The sequence below is a fragment of the Sturnira hondurensis genome, unplaced genomic scaffold (genome assembly GCF_014824575.4).
Source record: "Sturnira hondurensis isolate 20B ecotype Veracruz unplaced genomic scaffold, ASM1482457v3 Scaffold0018877, whole genome shotgun sequence".
NCBI classification, from domain to species: Eukaryota; Metazoa; Chordata; class Mammalia; order Chiroptera; family Phyllostomidae; genus Sturnira; species Sturnira hondurensis.
This window is the reverse complement of record NW_028091508.1, coordinates 2,851,790-2,868,643: the sequence shown is the minus strand read 5'-3', so window position 1 is coordinate 2,868,643 and position 16,854 is coordinate 2,851,790. Positions and strand designations below refer to the sequence as shown.

Below are 16,854 nucleotides of genomic sequence, written 5' to 3'. Positions count from 1 at the left end.
GAAGCTGTTTACCTCAACATGTCAACAGCCAAAGATCAAGGATCAGAAAGCTGAGAAACAGACCACATACACCATATAGCAAACAGAATCTCATCCTGTTAAAATAAGCCAAGTGTGGAACTGAAAAACTAGCTCTGCTCAGGGTCTCAAGTGTAACAGCATCATACACTAGGAAGTGGAAAGAAACCTTATCTTTCCTTAATTAATTACTGTCATGCCATACAGATTTTTTTTTAAATGTTAACAAAAATAGAACAGTCCTTAAAAATATATCATCCAAGTGAATGAAGGTAAAGAATGGAACACATGGGCAGGGCAGGCCCTCCTCCCGATGGGCCTAGTCCACCTGCTCCATGGGTGATGTGTGGTCATCTTTTTCCAGGGGTGGCATCTCCTCCATCACAGCAGCGCTGCTCTCATACACTGTGGGGTCATCCTTGTCGATATCAAAGCCAAGCTTGATCATCCTGTAGATCCTGTTGGTGTGCATCTGGGGGTCCTCCAGGCCAAAGCCGAAGGATAGCAGCGCAGTCTTGTACAGCAGGATGACCAGGTCCTTCCAGACTTGTTCTTGTCATCCTCCACCTTTGCCTCAAGGTTTCAATGATGGAATGGTCCAGGTTTATCTCCAGGTGCTTCTCTGCCACCACATAGCCCATCGTCGAGTTGTCTCTCAGGACCTGAGCCTCCATGATCCTTTCCATGTTTGCCATCAAGCCATATGTACTTGTGATGATGCGGCATGGGGATGTCACCAGTTTGACACCACCACCTTTTCTACTTTTTTCTCCAAGATGCCCTTCATGATTTTGCAGAGGTTTTTGAACTTAGTTTTCTTCTCTTCCTGTTTTTCTCCTCTTCATCCTCTGGAAGCTCCAAGCCCTCTTTGGTGACAGACACCAGAGTCTTCCCCTCAAACTCCTTCAGCTGCTGCACACAGTTCTCGTTGATGGACTCAATCATGTGGATCACTTCCCGGCCGTACTTTTGCAGATGGTCCACGAAGGCCAAGTTAACCATCTGGTCCTTGGTTTCACCTGTGATATAGTAGATGTGTTTCTGGTTCTCCTTCATTCTCATGCAGTAGTCTTTAAGGGAGACCATCTCATTGCCAGAAGTGGATGTGTAGTATCTTAACAGCTATAAGAGCTTCTTCCAGTTTTGAGAGTCTTCACGTATTCCAAACTTGATATTCTTGGAGAACTGCTTGTAGACCTTCTTGTAGTTCTTGTCTTCTGCCAGTTTGGTGAAGAGTTCTAGGCATTTTTTGACCAAAGTCTTTCTGGTAACTTTCAAAATTTTGCTTTGTTGCAACATCTCCCAGGAAATATTTAAAGGGAGATCCTCAGAGTCCACCACAGCACTAATGAAGTTCAAGTATTCAGGGATCAGCTCCTCACAGTTATCCATGATGAAAACTCTGCAGATGTACAACTTGATATTGTTCTTTTTCTTCCTGTTTTCAGCAGGTCAAAGGGAGCATGTCTCGCCACAAAGAGAAGGGCTCTGAATTCCAACTGTACCTCAACTGAAAAATGCTCTACGGCCAAGTGGCCCTCCCAGTCATTAGTCAGGCTCTTATAGAATTCCCTCTATTCTTCATTGGTGATGTTGTCAGGGTTTATGGTCCAAATTGGCTTTGTTTTTTTCAGCTCTTCTCAACTGATGTACTTCTTCTTGATCTTCTTATCGCCATCCTTCTTCTCTTCCTCCTCCTCACTGGAGCTGATGTCTTCGATTTTGGGCATGTTGTCAGACTCCTTTTCTCCTTTTTGTTTCTTCTCCTCCTTCTCTTCATTTTCTTCTGCTTCATCATCACTGACTTATTTATTAGTCATTCTTTCTCCACAAAAAGAGTAATGGGGTAGCCAATAAATTGAGAGTATTTCTTCACAATCTCCTTTATCCTTCACTCCTCCAGGTACTCATTCTGGTCCTCTCTCAGGTGCAGGATGACCGCTGTTCTGCATCCCATGGCTCCCCTGTGTTGGTCCAAACTGTGAACGAGCCTTAAGCAGAGGACTCCCATGCATACTGGTCATCATTGTTATGTTTGGTGATCACGGTCACCTTCTCAGCAACCAGATAGGCTGAGTAAAATCTGACATCAACATTCAAAGAAGAACCAATACTTAGCCTCCCCAAACTTCCAAAAAATTCAAGTGGAGGGACAGCTTTCAAGTTCTTTTTTTATAATACCAGCATTATCCCAATTCCAAAACAGATAAAGGCACACAAAGAAAAGAAAATTATAAGGGGACAGTCACCTACAAAGGAGTACCCATCAGACTGTCAGCGGATTTCTCAAAAGAGACCTTATAGGCAAGAAGGGGCTGGAAAGAAGTATTCCAAGTCATGAAATCCAAAGACCTACAGCCAACATTCCTTTATCCAGCAAAACTTTCATTTAGAATGGAAGGACAGATAAAGTGCTTCTCAGATAAGGTCAAGTTCAAGGAGTTCATCATCACCAAGCCCTTATTATATGAAATGCTAAAGGGACTTATGTAAGAAAAAGAAGATGAAAAATATGAACAGTGAAAGGACAGCAAACACACAGCTATTAACAACCACACCTAAAACAAAAGCAAACCAAGAGGACAGCTAGATCAGGAGTGGAACCATAGAAATGAAGAACACATGGAGGGTTAGCAACAGGGGGGTGGGAGGAGGAGAAGGGGGGAGAAGGCACAGAAAATAGCATAGAGGGTAGGTAGAAAATAGATAGGGGGCAGGGTGAGAATAGTGGGGGAAATATAGAATCCAAAGAACTTGAGACACGTGGTTATAAACTAAGGGGGGGAAGAATGGTGGGGGAAGGAGGGTGCGAGTGAAGGGGAATGAAGGGGGGGAATAGAACAACTGTAATGGTATAATCAATAAAATATATTTAAAAAAATAAATAAAAAAAATAAAAGAAAATTATACGGCAATATCCCTGATAAGCTAAGATGCTAAAATCTTCAACAAAATATTAGCAAACTGGACCCAGCAATACATTTAAAAAACCAGAGGATGTCCAAAATGGCTGTAGAATAACTGGAAACTCTGTCCACTTGCTTTCAGCCCCACACTAAACCAAAGAGCAATCAACTCAAAAATCCACCTGAGTCACAGCGAGTATAAGTGAGCATGTATATGGGTGAGCGTGTGGGCACATGTGAAAGTGGCCAGGGCTCTCCTGTTGAAGCAGCTGCCACTGCCATTGCCCAGCCCAGTGCCTCTGGAGGTGAAGATTTGGGGCAGGAGCCAATATGAGGAATTTAAAATATCCTACCCAGGAAGTAGCCTCCGGAGAGCCTGTACCTGGTCACCCAGACTTGTCTCAGTACCCTCCACCCCGAGCAGGGCTGCACATCCCAATGTAGCCAGAAGCCAGGGTCCGGAGGCTGTGGAACTTACTGGAAAGGAAGCTGTCACCTCCACCACCCAGGGCACCATGGAAACAGTGAATGGGGTAGAGTATGACTTCGGAAGCTGGCAGGAGAGACCACCAGGGAGTACAGTGGTACAGCAGATATAGCTCAGAGGCAGGAGCCCAGCTCAGCAGTGGGACCCTGAAGTTGACTCACTGGAAGGAAGCAGTACAAGCACCATCAACCGTGCAGCCATGTTACAATATAGCTGTTGGCCCTTCCTCCTCTGCTTGGCCCTTCCTTCCCGACCCTATCAGAATGATATGAAACCTGAAAGAAGACGATGCATACAAAATATAATCTATTAATTTGGGAGAGAGGGAAAGAGGAATGGGTATGCGAGAAAAGCCTGGATAAGTAACCTCCGGTATGTGCCCCATCTAGGGATTTAATCCACACCTAGAAGCCTTCCCAAAGCAGAGGAGCTTATGGTAGGAACTGAGCCCCTTGGCCAGATGGGGGTCTCCCACCAATAAACAGGTTCTTTGCCTTGGGGAGAGACAAAAACTGCTGGAGACAAACGCACCTTTTTTTTCTCCCTTAAAGGGTCAAAGCACAGATTTTTGTGTGCGATTACCCACCTTGAACCCCAGTGAAGGGAGAATGATGCAGTCTGGAGTCACATAGGGAAAGTCTGGAGTAGGAGGCACTGGGGAGAGTCTTGGGAGAGCCACTGTGAGATTTCAGGGGCCCTGATATACCTGGGCTCCACAATAATCATCTTCCTTGAGAAGAGCTAGACCCTCCCACGAGAAAATCAGTCACTTAACCTGTGAAATACTGCTCCCCCTGCCCTCTGGAATTCCCCTCGCCACAACCTCTATAAACCTGTTCACTCAGCCTATCCTTTTTTTCTTTCTTTTTTTTTTTTCTCTGTTGTCAGTTTTGCTTAGTGTTCTTTTTTTTCCTGTTTCCACCTGGCCTTCTCTCCCATCCTGAATCTTAGCCCTTGCTGAGGAGACAGAAACATAAACAGACTCAGGGATCATCAAAGACTAGTGGTCGAGCAAAGCCATATGTATACTATCCTGGGAAACAGACTGGTGCTCCCCACTCATGAGAGACCCACAGAAACACCTTTCTGGCATCTGGCAGACCTAAAATCTGAGCACAGTAATCCTAATAGGGGGCCCACCCTGCCAAGTTCAGGGAAATAATCGTGGATAGACTCAGTCTAGTGGCTCAGAGGAAGGGGAACAAACCCTCCATCTTCCCTAAAGTCTGAAAAGCACCTGCCATGGGTGCTTTTTTTCAGGTATCACAGCCAGAAGCCCTTGTTTTTGCCAGAAGCCCTCCCAGAAATAGTCTGGTCTGCAATTAGGCTAACTTTGACAACAGACCAGCAGACAGAGAAAGGCAGAGGTGGATTCTGTGGAGACTTGGGACAATTTTTGACACACTCCTGGACCCAGTGCTGATAAAAGCCAACTTTGCAGAGCAGCTTGGCCCAACCTCCAAGCAGCCAAGCGCAGAAGTATCAGCCATAGGTGGCTAAGGGCCAGAAGTGGAAAGCCCAGCCATTGGCTTATACCAGACCCAGACATCAGAGCAGTGTCCAAAGGGAGAAACCAGAAGGGAAGATTTAATCTGTGCTGAGACAAATCCACTTGGCTCTTTTTTCATTATCTTAACTGCTTTTTCTTTCCATAGCCATTTTGCTTATACTTTTTATCTATTTTATTTTTTATTTTTGGTGCTCTAAATTTTCTTTCATATCTCCTATTCTACTCTTCTCTTAGAGTACTCCACTATTCCCTTCTTTTGTTACCTTTACTGTGTTCCTTTTACCCCATTTTTTTTCTCTTTCATTATGAGTAGTAGCACTCTTCTCCTTTCTCCTCTCATAATCACTTTTCTTTCTTTGGTCTTCTCATATTCTTTTTCATTTTCTCCTTTCCCTACTATTCCATTCCTCTCTTTGCTTTTATTATTCTTTGCACTCTTGTTTATATTGCTGTGGTAGGTAGGAGGTTTTGCTTGTTTTGTGTTGTTTTGCTTTGTTCTGTCGGCACCTACACAACAGCATAAAACACATGGTGGAAGTTGAGACCTCTTAGCCAGCCAGATGGAGAGGAGCTCCTAACAATGAATGGCCCGGTAACCATCAAGACCCAAATACAACAGGAGAGTCTACATAACCCATTCCTAGAGCTCATTCCTAGAGCATCCAAATCAGGAGATCAAGCAGTCTGCACCATTGGGTCCTGCAGGACTCCTAACATACAAGGCCACTTCACAAGACACAGAGTCAAAGCAAATCAATCTAATACATCAAAATAAACACAAAGAGACAACTAAAATGAGGAGACATAGAAACAACCTCAAAATGGAAGTAAAGAAATAATATCCAGAAAAAGAGCTAAGTGAAACTGAGGTAAACAACTTATCAGATATAGAGTTCAAAGTAATGGTTATAAGAATGCTCAAGGAACTTAGTGAAACCTACATCAGACCATGAAAAAGGACAAAGAAACCTTGAACAAGAGCCAGATGAAAATGAAAAATGCAATATCTGAAGTGAAGAACACACTAGAAGGAATTAAGAGCAAGCTACATGAAGCAGAGGATCAAATCAGCTAATTGGATGACAAGGTGGTAAAAAACACATATTCAGAGCAACAAAATGAAGAAAGACTACAAAAATGAGGATAGTCTAAGGGAGCTTTGAGAACATATGAAACATAATATCTGCATCATGGGCATACCAAAAGGAGAAGAAAAGGACCAAGGGATGGAAAACCTGTTTGGAAAAAAAAATGATGGGAAACTTCCCTAACTTGATGAGGGAAAAAGACATACAAGTCCAAGAAGCACAGAGGGCCCCAATCAAGATTAACCCAAAGAGGCTCAACCCAGACATATTACAATCAAAATTAAAAAATTTAAGGACAAACAGAATTTTGAAGGTAGCAAGGGAAGAACAGCTAGTAACATATAAGGAAGCTCCAATAAGGCTAGCAGCTGATATTTCAGTAGAAATAGTACAAGCCAGAAGGCAATAGCAAGAAATATTCCAAGTAATGAAAAGCAAGGATCTGCAACCAATACTACTCTATCCAGTAAGGCTCTCAGTTAAAATAGAAGGTGAAATAAAGAGCTTCCCAGACAAAAAGAAGGCTAAAAGAATACACCTTCACCAAGCCAGCACTGCAAGAGATACTAAAGGGACTGCTTTAAGAAAAAAAAAGCAATAGCGAGGGAGAGGAACACAGGTACAAAGGGAAAAATGGCAATGGATGAGTACCCATTAAAAATAGCCTTAAGTATAATTGAACTAAACAATCCCATCAAAAGACATTGGGTAGCTGAATGGATAAGAAAACATGACATAAATATATGCTGTCTGCAAGAGACCCACTACAGAACAAAAGATATACACAGGCTGAAAGTGAAGGAATGAAAAAAATATTCCATGCAAATGGACATGAAAAAAAGCTGGGGAGCAATACTTACATCAGACAAAATAGACTTCAAAATAGAAGCAATGAGAGACACAGAAAGTCACTTCACAATACTTAAAGGAGTAGTGCAACAAGAATATATAATTCTTGTAAACCACTGCTTACAAACCAATGTAACCATTGTAGGTGCACCTAAATATATAAAGAAAATATTGGAGGGCTGTAAGAAAGAGATAGACAGTGATACAGTCATTGTAGGGGATTTTAACATCAACAATGGATAGATCTTTCAAACAAAAAAAGTCAACAAAAATATTGCAGAATTGAACAACACTCTAGATCAAATGGACTCAATTGATATTTTTAGAACATTTCACCCCAAAGAAGCAAAATACACATTCTTCTCAAATGCACATGGATCATTCTTGAAGACAGACCACACGGTAGAACACAAAACAAGCCTTAACAAATTCAAGAAAATTGAAACTATATTAGGCATCTTCTTGGATCACAACAGCTTGAAACTAGAGAACAATCTCAAGAAACTCAAATTTATGGAGACTAAATAACATGCTATAAAATATTGAATAGGTTAACAATGAAATCAAGGAAGAATTAAAGAAGTTCCTCGAAACAAATGAAAATGAACACACAACAGCCCAAAACTTATGGGACACAGTGTGAAGGCAGTCCTGAGAGGGAAGTACATAGCAATACAGGGCTACCTAAAAAAGATAGAAACATTTCAAAGAAACAACCTAAACTTAAATCTATAAGAACTAGAGGAACAACAACAAACAAGGCGCAGAGCAAGTAGAAAAAGGAAATAACCAAGAACAAAATTAAATGACATACAGACTAAAAATACAATCCAAAGAATCAATAAATCCAGGGCTGGTTCTTTGAAAAGATAAACAAAATTGATACACCATTAACCAGACTCATAAAAAAAAGAGAGACAGAGGGCCAAATTAAATAAAATCAGAAATGAAAGAAGAAAGATAACAACTGAAATACAAAGGATTGTAAGAAAGTACTATAACAACTATATGCCAAGAAATTGGACAACCTGAATGAAATAGATGAATTTCTAGAAACACACATTTTTCGACAACTGAACCTGGAAAAGCAGAAAACCTGAATAGACTTATAACAACTAGCAAAATAGAAGCAGTAATAAAAAAATATTCCTGGCACACAAAAGCCCTAGACCAGATGGCTTTAGAGGCTAATTTTACCACATATTCAAAGAATTAACACAAATCCTTCACAAACTATTCCAAAAAATTCAAGAGCGAAGACTCCCCAAAATTTTTTAATGAGGCCAGTATTATCCTACTCCTAAAAACAGTGAAGACATAAGAAAGAAAGAAGATTATAGGCTAATATCTCTGATTAACATAAATGTGAAAATCCTCAACAAAATACTAGCAAACCAGATCCAACAGTACATTAAAAAGATCACACACCATGTTCAAGTGACTTTTATTCCAGGGATACAAGGATGGTACAATATCTGCAAATTAATAAATGTGATACACGACATTAAAAATAAAGTGTAAAAATTAAATGATTATATCAACAGATGCAGAAAAAGTATTTGTTAACATCAAACACCCATTTATGAAAAAAAAAAACCTCAGCAAAGTGGGAATTGAAGAATCATACCTCAACACAATAAAGACCATCTATGGAGAACCAACCGCCAATATTATACTTACTGGGCAAAAACTAAGTGTTTTCCCTAAGATCAGGAACAAGACAAAGATGTCCACTTTCACCACTCTTATTTGATACAGTACTGGAAGTTCTAGTACTAGCCACAGCAAGCAGACAAGAAGAAGAAATAGCAGGCATCCACATTGAAAAGGAAAAAGTATAACTGTCATTATTCACAGACCACATGATATTGTAAATAGAAAACCCTTAAAGACTCCACCAAAAAGCTGCTACTTCTAATAAATGAATTCAGCAAAGTAGCAGGATACAAAATTAATATTCAGAAATTAGTGGCATTCCTATACACCAATAATGAACTATCAGAAAAAAAACAAAGAAAACAATACTATTTACTATTATAACAACAAAAAAATGGTATACAGGAATAAATTTAACCAAAGTGGTAAAAGACCTGTACTTGGAATACTATAGGAAAATGAAGAAAGAAATTGAGAACAAATATTCCAAAAATTTATATGGCACTGCAAAAGACATCCCATAAATCTAGCAATCTGAGAAAGAAGAACAAAGTCAGAGGTATCATAATGCCTGCAATCAAACTATACTCCAAGTAATTAAATATTGTAATCAAAACAGCCCACTAGTGGCATAAGAAGAGGTGCAGACACACACACACACACACACACACACACATCAATAGGACAGAACCCAGAAATCAGCCCAAGTCTATATGGCTAATTACTATTTGAGAAAGGAGGCAAGAACAGACAACAGAGTAAAGATAGTCTCTGTAATAAACGCTATTGGGAATACTGGACAGTTACATAAAATATAATGAAACTAGACCACCAACTTAAACTATATACAAGAATAAACTCAAAGTGGGTAAAAGACTTAAATGTAATTTGTGAAACCATAAAAATCCTATAAAAAAACACAGGCAGTGAAATCTCAGACAACTGTCAGAGCTATAGCTTTGTCAATGTATCTCCCAGGGCAAGGGAAACAAAGGAAAAAATAAATAGAACTACATGAGACTAAAAAGATTTTACACAGCAAAAGAAACCAAAAAAATGAAAAGGGAACCTACTGAATGGGAAAACATACTTTCCAATGATAAATCTGGTAAGGGGTTAATTTCCATAATATATAAAGAACTGTACAGCTCAACACCAGGAAGACAACTCAATTAAAAATTAGGCAAAAGACCTGAACACTTCTCCAAAGAGGACATACAGATGGCCAACAGACATACGAAAAAGTGTTCAACGTCACTAGTAATCAGAGAGAGGCCATTAAAAACACAATGAGATACCACCTTAGCCTCAGAATGGCTATCACAATAATTCAAGAAACACCAAGTGTTGGTGAGGATGTGGAGAAAGGAGAACCTTTTCGCACTGTCAGTGCGGATGCAGACTGGTACAGCCACTGTGGAAAAAGTATGGAGATACCTCAAAAAATTAAAAATGGACCTGCCTTTCAACCCAAGGATCCTCCTTAGAAACCCGAAACACTAATTCAAAAGAATATATGCACTCCTATGTTCATTTCAGCATAATTTAACAATACGCAAGTTCTGAAAATAGCTCAAGTCCCCATCAGTAGATGAGTGGATAAAAAAGCTGTGGTATATTTACCCAAGGAAATTCTACTCTGCCATAAAAAAAAAATCTTACCTTTTACAACAACATAGATGGACCTAGAGATCACTATGCTAAGTAAAATAAGCCAGTCAGAGAAAGACAAATACCGTATTATCTCACTTATGTGTGGAATCTAATAAACCGACAAAAAATAGAAACAGAGGCATGGGCACATGGAACAGACTGACAGCTGTGGAAGGGGCGGGGCAAGGGTGCTTGGATGAAAGAATGTGTAGGGATAAAACAAAAAACAAATAGGTAGAGCTATAGATATAGATCTAAATATAAATGTAGATATATACATAACACATAGACAAGGACATTACACTTCTTTTCAGAGGGTAGAAGAGTTGGCTGGGTGGAGGTGGACAAAGTGGGGAAAATGGGGATGGAAACAGACTTTCCTTGAGGTGATGGGTGTACAATACAGTGTAGATGCTTTATAGTGTTGTACACTTGAAACCAGTAACCTCATACGTTCAATAAAAAATATAAATATTTAACAATGAATGTTACCTAGTATCTTCAACTACGATTTTTCAATAATTTCCAAAATTTTAATGAAAAAGTGAAAAAATGGTGTTTCAAATCTATTGCTATACATAGGATGACTATATAACTGATGATCTAAACAAGAGCCTTCTTCAAGAATAAGAGGAATTCTAACAGTGATCACCTGGGGCCACAGGAGCAGCCAAGATTGTTGCAGGCAGACCTAACGTATGGTTACATAAGTGTTAAATTCAAATTTTAATGCCTTCATCTAAATTTTTTCAGCACACATTATCCAGAGTGGGACACAAGTAGGTTTACAGTTTTAAGCTCAGGAAACAGTTTATTATTGTATTACTACTTATTAATTTTTGTATTACTTCTCATACAAAGAACTATGAACCTACCTTAGCCCCACCCTGTATTATGAAATTGAGGCACTCTTCATTTTAAGTCAGTGTTTCAGTGATTTAGGAGGTAATGAATGACCTTGTGCCCAGCTTCACAACTACCTCAGTTCAGCTGTCTAACCACATGTAACAATTTCAACCCTATCACCTGAGACAGGACTGTGCTTCATCAGCCTTTTCATTTAATATACAGGCAAACGGGGAATGGCTAGACCAGGAGCAAACCTGCAAAGAAACCACCTTTAAACATATATCTAGTAAAATGTGCTAATTTTCCAAAGCTTTGTGATATTAAAATTCAAGTCATTCCTTTACAAGGAAAAATGCTAACATTACAATTCTTAGTGCCTACAATACCTTTCTCTCTTATTTTCTTTTGTTCCTTCAAAATTTATAAGTTTACTGTGTGCCAGGCACTGTACTAGGTGCTAGAAAAAGCAAGATAAGAAAAGGCAAGCAGGCCCAGGTGCCCTCTCACCTCTAGGGCCCAATCAGAGCTGTATCGGGACAATAGAAGCTTGTAACTTCTGCTGCTGAAAAACTGTTTAATACGTAGCTACTGGCCTCATGAGAAAACTTGAGAGTAGAATCTTCTCTTCTAGGCACATTGATGACAATAATTTTTCATTTTAATTCTTTCTAAATTGAGTATTCAGACAATAAAATAATAGAACATAATATAAAATATAATACATTGCATTGTATATTTTACTATACAATATAATACAATAAAAAACATTCTGAACACTTCTTCTCTGGTCACTGCTAACCTGCATTTTGTCTTAGCAGCTCCCCAGGGGAACACTATGAAACTGTTGTTCTTGTTCAGTACCATGAGACAAAGAAACAGTAATATTTCCAAACACCACTAGGTGGTACTAAAAGGCACCAGCAGGAAACCAATGGACTGTTTGTTGAACAATGTTTGAGAAGTATTCCTCGCATTATTATCTTAATTAGTAATTCAGAACTAATTAGGAAAATACATTATTAGTGAAAAATTTCATTAGTCTTAGAAAAATAAAAGCTATACAAAAGCATGAACTATAGCGCAAAAGACCTACTTTTTTTTAAAGGAATGAGTTCTAAGACTGGCTAAAGTCAAAATGAAACAATCCTTATAATGAGGTAATGAAACGTTTAATACTCTAATAGTTTCTGATAACTGAGAAATAGCTTTTCTGTTAATCCATATATTTATATCACCTGACTCTACACTTTTGTGTTCTATACTGCTTTTAGATCCAACATAAACAGTCCAGAGTATCAAGAAACGCCAAGTTCCCCTAACATGCTGTCTCATTGCTGTGCCTTTGATCTGCACTTGTCTCTTTTGTCTGGAGTGTGTTTTACTGTACTGTGCATATGTGTGCATGTGTCTAAAATACTGACTAAGCCTAATGCTGGGAATCTAAGTCTCCAACTTAGGTTTGCATATCAGTGACAGAAACAGGCCAAGCCACTGCTGAAGACAGTGCGTACAACCCATGATGACTGACAAGGGTGGGACAGGTTCCAAAGACCAGGCAAAGGAAGAGGTTGCACTGCCCACCACTGCCAGGGGCCAGGGGGTAGGTGGGGGATGAGGAGAATCCTTCTGAACCTGTGAGAGGAGACTAGGATTTCAGAGATGCAGTGTTAAGGACAGAGAAAAGCAAGATGCACAATGACTTGAGAGGGATTTGGCCCACAGCATTTTCAGAAAAACTAAGAGAACACAAGGGAAGTGACAAATGGAGAGGCTGGACAATGGGTAAGTGTGGCCATACAAGTGTGTTCTGCCAGGCTAAGGATTCATGACTTTTTTAATCCTTTTTTTAAAGATTTTATTTATTTATCTTTAGAGGGGAAGGAGAGAGGAAGAGAAACATCAATGTATGGTTGCCTTTCGTGCATCCCCTGCTGGGAATTGGCCTTCAGGGAACCGGCCTGCAACCCAGGCATGTGCCCTGACTGGGAATCGAACTGCGATCCTCTGGTTCGCAGGCCCACACTCAATCCACTGAGCTACACCAGCCAGGGCATGACTTTTTTAACCCTTGATGCCACTGAAGGCTTTTGGTCAAAGTAATTATGTGATCAATTTTTAATTTTTATTAATATTAAAAAGCTGTATATTTATCAGCTCTGAGTGAGGACTCTAGCACTAGAGTCAGGGTTCAAATCCTAGCACCACCTCTAATTCTTTGTGTGATATGAGACAAATTGCTTCACCTCTCTTGGCTCAATACACTCATCTCTGAAATAGGAATAATGGGACCTTTATATCAGGGTAATGATGAGGAACACTTATAGGAGTGTCAAACTCATTTTCACCGGGGGCCACATCAGCCTCAAGGTTGCCTTCAAAGGGCCGAATGTAATTTTAGGACTGTATAAATGTAACCACCCCTTAACAGTAAAGTGAGAGCTCTTGGCACTGCTGCCGGGTAGAAACAAGGTGCCAGCCGGATTCTGCCCGCAGGCCTCCTGTTTCCCACCTGTGACTTAGAACAATGCAATTGTTATTTTTAACACTGCACTCTGGAGGCTGGTTGTGAGAAAGCAACTAAGGCAGAGAGAGGCTGTTGCAGGAACTGAGGCAAGAAAGGATGAACTGAACTTTAGGACAAAATTAACTGGTACAATTTGAATGCGATGAAGGAAGCAGAAATAAAGGGTCAAAATGGTTTGGTTAATAATGGGATGTGAGTCAAGAAATGGGTGGAGTCCCCAGGGAGGCTGTGGTTTCTGACTTGGGAAATTCTAAGACATGGGAGAACCTGAAGGAGGGTCAGTTTATGAGGTGACAGGTAAGAGAACATCAAGATCTTTGTCTCTGTTCACCTGTCCTCTGAGATGCAGATCACAAGACTCAGTGTCTCTGGCACTCTATTCCATTTACTTTTATATCTCTGTCACCACTGACCACATATCAAGACCATTTCTCATTTATTCTCAAATCCCAAATACCTGGCATGTTAAATGTTTGCTAAGTGTTTTTGAGAAGTAGAAGGAGAGAGGGGGGGGTATGCATTTTTTTTGAGTAATGCACAAAAACACAAATGATAATTAATTTTTTTACCTGCTTCAGACTCAGGAGGAGAATAAAACTGACCATCAGAGAGACCACCAGGTAGAAGTGCTGCCCTCTCCGAAGCACCCTGAACTATCAGGAGTCCTGGAAGAGAAGAGAACCAGATGCTGGGAATGAGATATTTGTCCCAGTAGCTTCTCTGCAATAGTAACCGCAATAAAATGATGCTAATATTATATATATTTTTAAAAACTCTTACCAAAAAGAGGTACTTTAAAAATCTTTTAACCAAAAAAGTAAGTTTTATTAATAAACTATGAGCCTGTGCTGTAGGAACAGATTGCAACTAGTTTTTAAAAACTGCCTCATTACTCACACGATTCTTTCAGTATCTACAGCATCTTTGCATGAGAATATATCCTCCCTACAGAAATAATATCAAAATCAAAACACAAAGCAAAATTCAAAACTTGGTCATCTCATACAAGTGGCCAATAGGCTGTATTTGGTTANACACACACACACACACACACACACACACATCAATAGGACAGAACCCAGAAATCAGCCCAAGTCTACATGGCTAATTACTATTTGAGAAAGGAGGCAAGAACAGACAACAGAGTAAAGATAGTCTCTGTAATAAACGCTATTGGGAATACTGGACAGTTACATAAAATATAATGAAACTAGACCACCAACTTAAACTATATACAAGAATAAACTCAAAGTGGGTAAAAGATTTAAATGTAATTTGTGAAACCATAAAAATCCTATAAAAAAACACAGGCAGTGAAATCTCAGACAACTGTCAGAGCTATAGCTTTGTCAATGTATCTCCCAGGGCAAGGGAAACAAAGGAAAAAATAAATAGAACTACATGAGACTAAAAAGATTTTACACAGCAAAAGAAACCAAAAAAATGAAAAGGGAACCTACTGAATGGGAAAACATACTTTCCAATGATAAATCTGGTAAGGGGTTAATTTCCATAATATATAAAGAACTGTACAACTCAACACCAGGAAGACAACTCAATTAAAAATTAGGCAAAAGACCTGAACACTTCTCCAAAGAGGACATACAGATGGCCAACAGACATACGAAAAAGTGCTCAACGTCACTAGTAATCAGAGAGAGGCAATTAAAAACACAATGAGATACCACCTTAGCCTCAGAATGGCTATCGCAATAATTCAAGAAACACCAAGTGTTGGTGAGGATGTGGAGAAAGGGGAACCTTTTCGCACTGTCAGTGCGAATGCAGACTGGTACAGCCACTGTGGAAAAAGTATGGAGATACCTCAAAAAATTAAAAATGGACCTGCCTTTCAACCCAAGGATCCTCCTTAGAAACCCGAAACACTAATTCAAAAGAATATATGCACTCCTATGTTCATTTCAGCATAATTTAACAATACACAAGTTCTGAAAATAGCTCAAGTCCCCATCAGTAGATGAGTGGATAAAAAAGCTGTGGTACATTTACCCAAGGAACTTCTACTCTGCCATAAAAAAAAATCTTACCTTTTACAACAACATAGATGGACCTAGAGATCACTATGCTAAGTAAAATAAGCCAGTCAGAGAAAGACAAATACTGTATTATCTCACTTATATGTGGAATCTAACAAATGGACAAAAAATAGAAACAGAGGCATGGGCACCTGGAACAGACTGACAGCTGTGGAAGGGGCAGGGGCAAGGGTGCTTGGATGAAAGAATGTGTAGGGATAAAACAGAAAACATATAGGTAGAGCTATAGATATAGATCTAAATATAAATGTAGATATATACATAACACATAGACAAGGACATTACACTTCTTTTCAGAGGGTAGAAGAGTTGGCTGGGTGGAGGTGGACAAAGTGGGGAAAATGGGGATGGAAACAGACTTTCCTTGAGGTGATGGGTGTACAATACAGTGTAGATGCTTTATAGTGTTGTACACTTGAAACCAGTAACCTCATACGTTCAATAAAAAATATAAATATTTAACAATGAATGTTACCTAGTATCTTCAACTATGATTTTTCAATAATTTCCAAAATTTTAATGAAAAAGTGAAAAAATGGTGTTTCAAATCTATTGCTATACATAGGATGACTATATAACTGATGATCTAAACAAGAGCCTTCTTCAAGAATAAGAGGAATTCTAACAGTGATCACCTGGGGCCACAGGAGCAGCCAAGATTGTTGCAGGCAGACCTAACGTATGGTTACATAAGTGTTAAATTCAAATTTTAATGCCTTCATCTAAATTTTTTCAGCACACATTATCCAGAGTGGGACACAAGTAGGTTTACAGTTTTAAGCTCAGGAAACAGTTTATTATTGTATTACTACTTATTAATTTTTGTATTACTTCTCATACAAAGAACTATGAACCTACCTTAGCCCCACCCTGTATTTTGCAATTGAGGCACTCTTCATTTTAAGTCAGTGTTTCAGTGATTTAGGAGGTAATGAATGACCTTGTGCCCAGCTTCACAACTACCTCAGTTCAGCTGTCTAACCACATGTAACAATTTCAACCCTATCACCTGAGACAGGACTGTGCTTCATCAGCCTTTTCATTTAATATACAGGCAAACAGGGAATGGCTAGACCAGGAGCAAACCTGCAAAGAAACCACCTTTAAACGTATATCTAGTAAAATGTGCTAATTTTCCAAATCTTTGTGATATTAAAATTCAAGTCATTCCTTTACAAGGAAAAATGCTAACATTACAATTCTTAGTGCCTGCAATACCTTTCTCTCTTATTTTCTTTTGTTCCTTCAAAATTTATA

General features: G+C 39.2%; 1 pseudogene; it reads right to left on the bottom strand.

The window, feature by feature from the left end:
* Window positions 1-251: 251 nt before the first annotated feature.
* LOC119003999 (heat shock protein HSP 90-alpha-like) lies at window positions 252-3,612 on the bottom strand (annotated as a pseudogene).
* Window positions 3,613-16,854: the final 13,242 nt, after the last annotated feature.